General features: G+C 40.0%; 2 protein-coding genes across 2 annotated transcripts in view; one reads left to right on the top strand and one right to left on the bottom strand.

Annotated features, from left to right (window-relative positions):
- FAM163B (family with sequence similarity 163 member B) overlaps window positions 1-4389 on the bottom strand; it is a 59547-nt gene extending 55158 nt beyond the window's left edge. Inside the window, exon 1 of the mRNA XM_003757456.4 lies at window positions 3420-4389. The gene's annotated coding sequence lies outside the window, so the exon portion shown is untranslated. The remainder of the gene's footprint in view (window positions 1-3419) is intronic.
- Window positions 1-12992, top strand: part of DBH (dopamine beta-hydroxylase) — a 144396-nt gene that overhangs the window by 56232 nt on the left and 75172 nt on the right. The gene's annotated exons all lie outside the window — the stretch shown is intronic.

The following is a 12992-nucleotide window of genomic DNA, read 5'->3' on the forward strand; positions in this document are numbered from 1 at the left end:
GTGTAGATACAGAACAGGTCTCAAAATCAGAAAGTCCTACTTCTGGTTCATTTGGCTGTCTGATCCTTATGTAAGTCAATTAACTTTTCAGGGTTGTCTAAGACATTCATTTGGGAAAAAAAGGTGTCAGTCTATATGGATAGAGTTAGTTTCCTCAGTCAGAAAGGTTTCTTTTCTGATTTCTTATATCAAAGAAATCACAGGTCCAGTCCCTATCCCTATGCAGTACTTCATGATTTTCAAAATACCTCTTTTTTTTGGGCCTCATCTTTTTCATCTAAAAAACTGAAAGGAATGGACTTAATGACTTTTAGGGTCTTCTAGTTCCACATTCTTTATTCTAATGCCCCTTGAAGTTCTGATACTCTATATTAGATCAAAGATCCCATCTAGCCCTGATATCACAAGTTCTGTGACCTCTTCTCTCTGGCCTGTTTTTGGCAGTAAAATATAAGAGTTAAGGCTATAGGACTTGGGGATTGCTGCTGTTCAAATCAGTCTCCCCAACCACATGGGAGATAGGTCTCCTAGAATAGACAATGATGATTTTAATGTCAACAAGTCCAACACAAAGAAATAAGCCAAATGCCTTGGTTTTTCATATTTTTCAGAACTGTTGCCTTCTTTCTGTATATAACCAATCCCCCCATCCCAGTTCCTCTACCTCAAATCTCCCTTTCCTTTGCTGGTACAAGGAACAGATTTTTTGGAAATAGCCAAATCTTTGTAAACTGCATTCCTAGACAGGGAAATAACAGGAGATGAAGGCATAGTTGCTGTTCCCATTTCCCCCCTGCTCCCAGAGTTTTAAAGTCAGATGTAATTTACTGAGATGTAATAAATCACTCTCAGTAATTCTGCTCCCCCTTTTACCCTCCTGAGCACAGTAATTATCGCTCACTGCGCTCTCCAATGCCATTGTTCTACTGTTGAAGCCCAGCATGCCTAAGCCCAGAGCTCTAATTATAGGAGCTGATCCCGTTGCCTTCACAATCAGTAGCACCAGAAAACAAGCTGGTGGCATTTTTCTAAGGGTTTTGAAGGCCTCACTGGGGGGTCTGAGGCTGAGCTGTCTGAGGCTAGTTGTCTTAGTACTATGGTTCTAGGATATGGGAAAGAGGCCCACAGACAGTCACTGAAAGAGGGTGATAAATGGGGGGGGGGGAGAAAGTAGTTTGCCAACTGGTATGAAAATAGCCCTGATGCCCATAAATAGATCTGCCCCCAACCTTTGTTCACTCCTTAACCCTTCCCTACAACAAAGGAATAAGACTACCCTCTCTGTCCAATTCCGTGATTCTATTTTTCCTTAAAAGCTGCCCTTGATAGCATATTCTGGTATGTTCATTGAAGGTGAGGGGCATCCTTTAGGAAAGGTCCTGCTGGAAAGCTGTAGTTGATTCCCAGCCCTCCAAGTACCATTTTTCCTTCTTGACTCCTAGGTATACTCCTCTAGACCCAGCACAATGAATGCCTCCCCTTCAGAAGTCAAGGAATAAACCCTAGTTGATTTGAAGAAACTACTATTGTCAATACAATATCAAACACCTGGCTCAAAGAGAGGTCCTTAACCTTATTCTGTGGACTCCTCGGGTAGTATGGAGAAGCTTATCAACATCTTTTTAGAATAATGTTTTTAAACACAAAAATTAAACTTAAAGAGTTACAAAGAAAACCAATTACATTGGGATGGGAGGGAATGGGGTGATTGGTTAGCTCTACATTATATTAAAATGTAATAAATTCCAAGTTCACATACTTTTTCAAGAAATCCAACTCCCAAGATCTGTGGACCCCAATTAATGATCCCTTACTTAAGAGGCTGGGTTCTCTTGGGCTTGGTTAATGCAGGAGGAAGAGCTCATCCTAAAAGTCACCCACTTTCCAGCTCTATAGGTACCCATCACTCAGCAGACCCAAGAAAATAGCTTTTTTTTTTTTTTTTTTTTTTTTTCAAATATTGGTTTTCCAATCTCATTCTCAGTTCAGGTTGGAAAGCACTTGAATCCACCTTTAAAGGCATTTTCCTGTCAGCTAATTAATTTTTCTGCCACAGCATCTGCTTGGTCAGTAAAATAGCTTTTGGTAAGAGACTGAATCTACATCCCCAATCACAATTCAATTGGGTAGGTGAGCACAGTTTCTTTAAGGTGCTTGGGCCCAATTATAAAATGGTTAAAAAGTGCCATACTCTGGTCATAAGGGAGGAATATTTGCCCACCTCTGAAGGTGTATCCTCCACCATCATTCTGCAGTTTTCATGCACTCCACCTCAAATGCTTTAAGGATCTTATTTTTAATTATAAAAAGCAAGAAAGTGGAAAATAGTCAACTCCTTTCTCTGCAGCCAAAACTTTTCTCCAGCTTGAATCCCTCCCACTGCTTGGAGCTTCTTCATCTGCCCCTAGGATACTGGGGACTGGGATAGTGTGATTGGGATAGTTCGCCCCTAGAGAAAGATGCCCAATAGACCCAATAGGAATCTGATGTTATTGGTGCTACTTTTCTTTGGGAAGGGAAGAGAAGGAAGAGGGCACTTCCAATGAAGCTTCAGGTAAAATAGTTGACATGACCTTTGGAAATGCCTCCTTCTCTCCTTGAAATTGGATCTAATGACCTTGTATACTTAATTATCTTGTCTAATGTCAGCAGCATAGAGATCTGATCCCGTTGTGGAAGTATACAAAGATCACCTTTAAGAGATGTGTTTTCTCTGTAAGGGAAGGGAGGGGGCTCCTGGGGAAATTGGAGGGATAATCAAGACCTATAAACTCTCTTCTGGTTTCTGCCAGTTTGAGGGTCAGTTCTTCCCAGATAGGAAAAAATGCAAAATGCTTTTTCATGGCCTTGATGCTTCCCAAGGAGGGTTGGACCACAAAACTGAGATATCAGGAAAAGCTCCTGGCTCTAAATAAAGAGCAGTCTTCCACTGTCACTACCTTGGGAAACTTTTCCTGCCTCCCAATCAGTCTGCAGTTTGGGGGAATGTGGGGTATGAGGTGGTGTGGCCCGCATGCAAACCCTTTCACCCTCAAGTGCCTCCTCTCCTCCCGTCCCCTCCCCTCTCCTCCCTGGGGCTGCCAGCCTCTGCAGCGTCTGCTCTAGATCTCCTAGCGCGCGCCGGCCAGGGCTGCGAGGTCACCTCGGACTGTCTGTCACCTCGGCCTCAGGCCCAGGTGGGCCGGGGATCGGGCGCAGCCAGGACCCTACTGCAGACTGGCTAGCAAAGGGGGAATGCAGGACATGCTAAGCGTGGAGGGGGGCTCAAGCCCAAAAGAGCTTCCCGGGCGTTCCAATCTCCTACGTCCGCCAGCCCCATCTCCTCCGGCCCCAGGGCATGCACTCTTTCCGGCTCCAAGTCCGCTGGCCCAGGCACACGGGCCCCTCAAAATCCCAGCCCATGCGCCCTAAGCGCCTACCTTTCACCATGGGAACGGCCGCTGCCCTCAGGGGAGGACCCGGGTTTTCCACGTCCCCGGCGAGCAGCGCCTCGGCGCGTCCGAGGCGGCTGCACGTGATGGGCCCGGCTGGTCTGGGGCCGCTTCGCGCCGTCCCGCCGGTCGCTAGGAGCGGCTGCTCCCGCCAAGACCAGTCTGATTGCAGCTAAGGGGCATTGCGGGGGCAGGAAGGGTTAGTTGGGGCGCCTTCTCCAAGAAAGCGGGCTGCATCCAAAGACAGTCAACCCCTAGTCCTACGTCTCACTCCCCGCCGCCCCAGGGACCCACAAGCCACTGCCGACGCAGCTTCTCGGATTCTCTCCCGCCTCCTGCCCCCTCCTTTGCAGCTCCCTGCAGCGACCGCTGCTTCTGCTCTTTCCAAGGCTTGCCAGGTTCCAGGCGAGCGAACGAGCGGCACGCGCGCGGCGCGAGCCCAGTCCTAGTCCCGGGCGAGGAGCGCGCGCAGCAGCCGCAGCCGCCTCCTCCAGCTGAGAGTTTGTGGGGAGGGGCGCGTGCCCAGTATTGGGAGAAGGGGGGTAGAGGGGGAAGAGAGGCGCGCGCGGGTGCTCGGAACCTGGGCGCGCTCCCTAAGGGAACAATCCGCCGCTTGGGGAAGTTGCTCTATACCCAGGGGCTTTTTGTGCCGCAGGTGTTGCTGGCTTGTGAAGAATCGGGACTGAAGGATGTGGTAAAGCGGCCAGACTAGAAGCCACCTCGGCCTAAGATACCTGCCGGGCAGATGAGTCCAGAGGATCCTTGAGTTTTGCTCTGCTGCCCCTGCCTGTACAAATCTTCCTGTGTGCGTGTGGATCCACTTTCTAGTGGCTCCAGGCTCTGTCCATGAAGCTTGTAGCTACATTGCTCTGTCCCCCAGACCCAGGTTGCCATTTGCTCTGCAGGGCTCTCTCCCTTAAGACCACAAAACCCATCCCAGCCCTGCGACTAACCCTGCGTCAGCTCTAAAGACTAGGGGGGTGGGGGTGGCGGCTGGTTAGAATCTTGGTCTGTCTCCTCCAAGTGTTAATTTTCTGAGCACTCACTGTTCCAGAGCACTGGCCCTTCACGTTGCTTTGCAACCGGAGGAACCGTAGCTTTGGGATGACTAGCCCAGAGAAGAATCTGGGTTGTCATGTGGAAGAAGAATTTTTCTTTTTTTCTGAGATAGTCTAGAGGACATAACTAAGAACACTGGGTAGAAGTTTTAGGGAAGCAGATTTTTGGCTCCCTATACCGAAAAACTTTGTAGCAATTAAATGTGCAACAGTAGAATTGTGTTGCTTGGATAGAGAGGGCCTATGCTATCCCTGGACTTGTTTAAGCAAATGTTAATGATTCTATAGAGGAATATTTGTGCTTTAAATAGGAGCTAGATCATACGGTTTTCTAAAATCTCTTCCAGTTCTGAGATTCCAAATCACTATAATGTAGAAACCAGGGCCGTTAGAATCAATCCTCCCATTCAATATATGGGGAAATTGATTGTCAGAAAGGGGAAGTAATTTGCCCAATATACAGCAGAAATATAGTTAAAATATACAGCAGAAAAAGTTAAAAATTAAGCTTGCCTCTCTTCTCCATTCAAATATTTAACCAAGTACTTCACTTTTGTGAACTCATGACAGGCACCTTAAAATGTTTGGAAAAGGAAGAAATTATTTTAAAGAGTAAGCATGCTTTCATCAATTACAGGCTAAATCAGAAAAAGCTTGTTTTTCTTCTTCCTTTCTTCCTTCCCTATACTTTCATTACTTTCATTCCCTCCCTCTCTCCTCTTCTTCCCTTTTTCTTTCTTTCACTTGCATTCTTTTTCTTTCACTTGCACTTTTCTTTCTTTCTTTCTTTCTTTCTTTCTTTCTTTCTTTCTTTCTTTCTTTCTTTCTTTCTTTCTTTCTTTCTTCCTTTCTTTCTTCCTTTCTTCCTTCCTTCCTTCCTTCCTTCCTTCCTTCCTTCCTTCCTTCCTTCCTTCCTTCCTTCCTTCCTTCCTTCCTTCCTTCCTTCTGTCTTTCCTTCCTTCCTAGACTGGCAAGTCTTAAGAATTTTTTCAAAGTTAACCCAGCTTTTTAGCAAAATATTTAAAAAGTATATATGTTCAAGAAGCAAAGATATGCCCTAAACAGTAATACATTTAGATAAATTAGAGAGCTAGTTAATTGGACTCAGAGAGTAATCAAAGTGTTTCAGTGTCAAATTGGCGTGTGTTCTCCAATGAAGTGCCTCAAAGAATCTGTTTTTGGAACTGTGGTATTTACATTTTTTTATCAATGCTTTGTGGAGGACATGTGCAGCAGCAGACTGAAAGCTGGCCTCTTAAGGAAGAAAAACTGGGTTCAAGTCTTGCCTCTGACAAGACCTTTGACATAGCAGACAAGGATCTGCTATGACCCTGGGCAATCACTTGATCTCACAGTTGTAGGAAACTAATAAAAAGAGCTGATCTGCATTGAATTGGAGAGCTTTCTCAATCAAAAAAATAAAACATTTTTATGTTATGTTTATCAACTTTGTGGATGACACCCAAAGTGGGTGGGTAAAGCTAAAACACTGAATGTCAGAGTCAGGATTTTTAAAAAATCTCAACTAGAACAGATGAAAACATTGGACTGAGTCTAATAAGATGAAATTTAGTAGGAATAAAATGAACAGGTTTATTTTATTTTAAAATTTTTTTATTTTTAAAATATATACATGGATAATTTTCAGCATTCATCCCTACAAAACCCTGTGTTCCAATTTTTATCCGTCCCTTCCCTCTACCGTTCCTCCAGATGGCAAGTGATTGAATATATATTAAACATGTGTGATTCTTCTATACATATTTCCACAAATATCATGCTGCACAAGAAAAATCAGATCAAAAAGGATAAAAATGAGAAAGAAAACAAAATGCAAGCAAACAAAAAAAAGAGTAAAAATTATATGTTGTGGTCCATATTCAGTTCCCATTGTCCTCTCTCTGGGTGTGGATGGCTCTCCTCTTCACAGGGACATTGGAACTGGCCTGAATCATCTCATTGCTGATGAGAGCCATTTCCATCAAAATTGATCATCATATAATTTTGCTATTGCCATGTATAATGAGCTCTTGGTTCTGCTCATTTTACTTCGCATCAGTTCATGTAATTCTCTCCAGGCCTTTCTGAAATCATCCTGCTGATCATTTTTTATAGAACAATAATATTACATAACATTCATACTTATTCAGCTATTCTCCAACTGATGGGCATCCACTGAGTTTCCAGTTTCTTGCCACTACCAAAAGGGCTGCCATAAACATTTCTGCACCTCTGGGTCTCTTTCCCTCCCTTATGGATACAAGCCTAGTAGAAACATTACTGGATCAAAGGATATGCACAATTTGATAGTACTTTGGACATAATGGTTAGAAATTATTTAAGTGTAATTTTTGCCATCATATCACTAGTGATTAGATGATCCTGTAAAATGATTTATATTTAATGACATAAATTAGATGATCTCTCTTATAAGAGTTCTGATCTTGGAGTCAGAAAAACCTGAATTCAGACCAAAAATACTTAATTGTCCAAAGGGATGTTGAGAGGTCATTTGACCTCTTTCAGTCTCAGTTTCCACATCTGTAAAATGGGGATAATAATAGCATCTGCCTAATAGGATTCTTATGAGACTCAAATGAAATAATATGTAAAATGTTTTAAAGTACTCTATAAAACTGTTAGAGTTGCTTGTATCACTATTACTATGATAAACAATTGTGATGTATTACTATTATTGTTTCAAAAGGGGCAGGCTTTTTTTTTAAGCTCAAAGGCTTTAGAATGTTTTTATTTTTAATTGGCTAGTCTGGAAAAAAGGATAGTGAAACAGGGTTATCATGAGGCTCAAATAAGATTATGAAGAAATGTCCTCTATGCTCTTGGAAAGGCAGTATATCCCAATGGATAGTGTGCTAGACTTCTGGAGCCAGAAAGACCTGAATTCAGAACCCCACTTCTAATAATTATTAGCTGAATAACTATGAGAAAATTGCTTAATTTCTCTGAGAAGTTTTATTTTCCTTATCTGCAAACGATCACATCCATATATGTGATATGATTATAGAGAGTGAGTGAGATGATTCACTGATAAAAGATTATACTGATAGTTTGTACTTAGAATCATAAATTATTAGAGAGAAGGAACATTAGATCCAAAAGGACTCTTAGAACATGGGCTAGAAGGGACCTTAAAACCTTGCATGTTAGAACATAGAATCTTATAATGTAAGATAAAACTATCTTGTTTTAGTCAAAATCTCCTTGAACTAATATTTACCTGTAGGAGCTGAATTATGGGATTGTTGTAAGGAATGATATGTTGTTGATGTTATCATTTTTTCAGTTATGTCCAACTCTTCATGACTATATTTAGGATTTTCTTGGTAGAAATATTGGAGTTGTTTGCTAATTTTTTCTCTAGCTCCTTTTACATCTGAGGAAACTGAGGCAAACAGGGTTTAATAACTTGCCCAGGTCACACAGCTAGGAAGTGTCTAAGGCCAGATTTGAACTCAGAAAGATGAGTCTTCCTTACTCTAGCTCAGAATTCTATCCACTGTATCACCTAGGTGAACCCAAGGAATGGTATCAATCATTGTCAAATCCTTTCTACTGCGTGTCAGTTGTTTTATTTTTATTTTTTTTTTGAGGTTTACAAATTTTCCTAGGCAGGTGCTGTATTCCTGAGAATCTGTATACATCTGCAGGCCTGATGGTAGTTTGGGTGCTTGGTCTATTAAATCACTAGTTTCTCTTGTGTACATTGATAAATAATGAGTATGCAGCTAGATGGTACAGTGGATAGAGTACCACTCCTGATGTCAGGAGGACTTGAGTTCAACTCTGGCTTCAGACACTTAATACTTCCTATCTTTGTGACTTTGTGACTTGTCACTTAACTCCAGTTGTCTCTCTCACACACACAAAATAACAATGAATATTTTCTGTGATTTGCTTCCATATCTAACAAGCCTGAATTTTGATCTCCAATTTAAGCTAGCACCATTAAACATCTACAATGAAGAAAGTATTGTGCTAGATACCAGAGATACAAATACAGAATAAAACACTTACTCACAAGAGTAGGGAACTTGGGAGGAAGAGTGGAATTCTATTGGGGAAAGAATCATGGTCTAAAAAATAAGTATATATGTAATCATTTAAAGAGGGAGAGAGCATCTTTAACTAGGAAGATGGACTAAAGCTTCTTTGAAGAGGTAACATGCAGAGCAAGTTTTGGAGAACATCCCAAAAGGAATCTCTAACTCCACTTGTCCAAAACAAAACTGATCATTTTCTCCCTTCCCAAATCCATCCATTTTTTTGTGACTTATTTTTCATTGAAGTCACCATCATCCTTCTAGTCACTCAGGTTCATAACCTAGGGTCATCCTCAACTCTTCACAATACTCTTCCCCCACATCCAGTTGTTTTGACCATGTTAAATTGATTCTACTTCCATAAAATCTTTCAGTATATATTGCATCCACCTTTACCCTTTTCTCTCCAGTCATTATCACTATTCTAATTTAGACTCATCACCTCTCACCTGAACTACTGTAATAGCTCCCTAACTGATCTTTCTGACTATATCTTCTACTTTCTCCAATCCATCTTTCACATAGCTGCCAAGTTAGTATTATATCACTCCCTTGTTCAAGAAGATTCAGTGGCTACCCAGTACTTCTAGGATAATAGAAAATCTTGTGTTTGGAATTTAAGGCTCTTGACAATTTAGCTTCAGATTATTTTTCCAGTCTTATTGTAAATTACTCCCCAACATATATTCTGTGTATCAGTCAAACTGGTCTACTTGTTGATCCTTAAAGATGAGATTTCTCCTCCCATTTTTGTACCTTTGTATAGGCTGTTACCCATTACTAGAATGTTCTCACCTCCTTTAACAGTAACAATACCTAGCTTTTAAAAAATAGTGTTTTAAAGTTTGCAAAGCATTTTTCCAAGTATTATCTCATGTGATTCTTACAACAACCTTGAGAGGTAGATGCTGCTATTACCCCCCTTTTTATAGGTGAAGAAACTGAAGTTAAGAGAGGTTAAATGATTTGCTTAGGTTTACACAGCTAGTAAATGTCTGAGGCAGGATTTGAATCCAAAGCTTCCTAATTCCATCTTCTATATTACCTAAGTACTTCTAGAAGTCCTTCCTTTCCTCAAGGAATAATTCAGGACTACCCAAAGCCTTTTCTGAGAAGCCAAGTTGTACGTGTCTCTCCCCCAAAACACTCTATTTATTTTGTATGTATGTTCTATATATTTGTTATTTATATTTCTATATAGAATTCTCTTCTACCCCTCTATTCCATGTATGCATCTTAATGACTGGGATTGTTCTGTTTTTTCCCTCATATCATTTAACCTATCACAGAATTTCTTAAACTTTTTCCACTCATGACCCCTTTTCACCAGAGAAGTTTTTATACAAATCTGAGCCAAGGTGTTTCTGGCAGTATTTATGTATGCATAGTGTAAGTTGTGTACACAGTTGTGTACAGTTCAGAACTAAGGCTAGCTACCATGAAGTCAAGTGATGCAACATGATCAGGTGCTTCCAGAAACAGCTTAGATTCATTACATGTTTGATTTTGAATTCATTTTTGGTTATTGTATTCAGGAACCTTTTACTGTTGCCAAATTTTTCATGATGCCCACATTCAGTTATCCACCCCATTTGGGTTTGCGACCCACAGTGTAAGAAGCTTTGGTCTAGCAAATAGTTGATTCCTCCTCCCCCATATCCCCAACCAATACTTGTTGTATTAGATAAGCTAGGAATGCTAGGAAATGGAGACAAGGGAATTCCAAGCTGTGTAGACAATGGATTCAAGAAGGTAGAGATTAGAAACCATAAATCCAGTTAGGAAACCACTGTAATAGTCTAGGAAAGAAGTGAAGTAGGATGGAGCTGTGAAAATAAATAGAACTGGATAGATAAGAGAGATGTTATAAAAGATGTTATGAGACATAAGTTAGTACCCCCTTTTTAATAAAAGCTCTCAGTGAGAAATTAATGAAATTGTTTAGAATAATAATCTCCCTTCCCATTCTCAGCTTTCTTTTTATTTATTGTCTTCCCCTATTGAAATGTGCAAGCTCTTTGAAGGCAGGGACTATCTTCTTGTATTTGGATTCTCAATACTTAGTCTATAGTAAGGACTTAATAAATGCTTGCTTACTTGGCATCAGCCATTTCTGAACTGGACCAGATCTTAGCCACTGAATGATACCAATTTATTTCACTTGGGAGTGTACCTCACATAAAGTAAACATAATATGTGAAAAACCTATATTGGTACAAATATATGTATAGGGAAGGGACCATTATTCTTCATATTATAAAACATTAACTTTTTCATTCCTTTAAATAGCAAGTGAACTTAATACATGTGAAAGAGGATTTGCTTTATAAATAACTCTCTCAGGATAGGCTTAAGGCTAGACCATGCTGGGGAAGTAGACCTGCATCTATGTAGCCAGTCTGTTCCTTCCTCTATAATACACTTCAGTTGCATGGCAACTTCATGGGATGACAGCCACTTTGTCCCCACTGCCAACATCTTTCCATAGCACGAATCTTCACTGGACATGTCCCAAAATCAAACAGATGGCCAAGCTGGTTGAAAAAATCCCAAATAACATTGAAACATGTGAGACAATAAAGTGATGATATTTTTTCAGGGCAAATGGAATCTCTAAGGTGTTACCTCATCTATTATTATCTAGATGTTAAACTGATGAAAATTTCATTTACAAAAATATTAATTCAGATAACAACCTAAATCTTAGCTTCCTAGCTATATATTTCTCCTTAAGGTTAGAGAATCTTTTTTTACTTTCTCTTAGCAATGTAGTATCTAGCATAATACACAGTAGGTACACAAGAAATGTTTACTAACTTGCTGAAGAAAAATAAAACTGATGTTTTGTTGGGGAGCCATTAATTTCTCATACATATGTCTTTAGATATCTAAGTGTGATATGACTGTAGAGAGTGAACAAGATGATTCTGGAAAAGATTGTGCTAATAGTTTGTATTTAGAATCATAGATTATTGGACCCATGGAATGTTGGAACTAAAAAGATCCTAGAACATAGCATTCAGAATTGGAAGAAATCTTAAAAGCTAGAATATAGAATTGTTTGTTAGAGCCCTGCCTAATTTTAGTCAAAATCTCCTCATTTGAGAAATGTAAAAACTGTTAGCCATAGAATGTCATTGGTAGAAGACACCTCAGAACAGAGTGTGGTGTAATATAAACATAGATGGTAAGAGTTGGAAGGGACCTTAGTACATAGAATGACTATGGGATATCAGTGCTGAAAGCACCTTAGAACAGTGACTAGTAGATAGGGTCTGTCCTATCTAAATCATTATTACAGAGTCAATGTCAAAAGATCTTCATGAAGACCCCATATGGTAGATATCTAAATACAGATCATCCCTTTTCTCTTAAATATGGCTTATGTAAATCCCAAGTATTGTCTATAATTGCTATTATTTTTCAGTGTAAGCCTTTATGGTTTGTTTTCCTTTCAATCTTATTTTAGGGTTTTGATCTCATCTTAAAGGGACCAGCCTATAGTCAGACAAATAATTTCAATTACAGGTTTCTATTCTAAGCCCTATGAGGATAAGATCATGTCATTTCATGTTTGTATCTCTAATATTTAACATGGAACTTTGCACATAGTGTTTACTAAATGTTTGCAGAATTAAAACTTAGATCACAGATTGTTAAAAACTACAGGGAAGGGAGAGATAAGTATATATCATCTACTATGTTCCAGGCACTGTACTAAGTGCTTATATATCACCCATTATATCCAGGTGCTGTATTAAATGCTTTACAAATATTATCTCACTCGATCCTCAAAACATCCCTGAAAGGTAGGTGCTGTTATTATTCCCATTTTACAATGAGGAAACTAAAACACAAAGAGATTAAATGATTTGCCTCTTGGGAGGGACTTTAAATAACATTTAGCCTAACTATTCTAATCTTGACTCTGATCATGCAGGATAGCAAGGGGAATAAAATACTCTCGAAGGGGGGAAAAAGTGTTTTGACTTATAAGAAGAAATGATCTCTTTGGGGTCACCTCTTCCTGAGAAGATTTTTGATGTTAGATAATTAAGGTTAGTGATTTCTTCCATGCCTCAGTGACTTTATAGACAAAGGGACTAACTAAGACTTCATTCTAGTTCAGTTCAGTATATTTGGAGAAAGAATCAATCTAACTAGGTTAAAGAAAATGACATCTGGTTGATATCTCACTGTTGGTGGTACAGCACAGATTTAGACTAACTGAGCTCTAGTTCATGAATAGCCTATTTTTTTGGAGTTACTATTTTTCTTGTTACAGACAACACGAGAAAAATGAGAGAGAAACACAGAAAGACAGACAGACAGAGAGACAAAGACAACGAGATAAAGACAGAGACAGACACACACACAGAAAGAGACCGAGAGACTGATAGAGAGAAAGGCAGAGGGATACAGAGAGAGTCAAAGACAGAGAT

This window comes from Sarcophilus harrisii, chromosome 2 (genome assembly GCF_902635505.1).
Source record: "Sarcophilus harrisii chromosome 2, mSarHar1.11, whole genome shotgun sequence".
In the NCBI taxonomy this organism is placed as follows: Eukaryota; Metazoa; Chordata; class Mammalia; order Dasyuromorphia; family Dasyuridae; genus Sarcophilus; species Sarcophilus harrisii.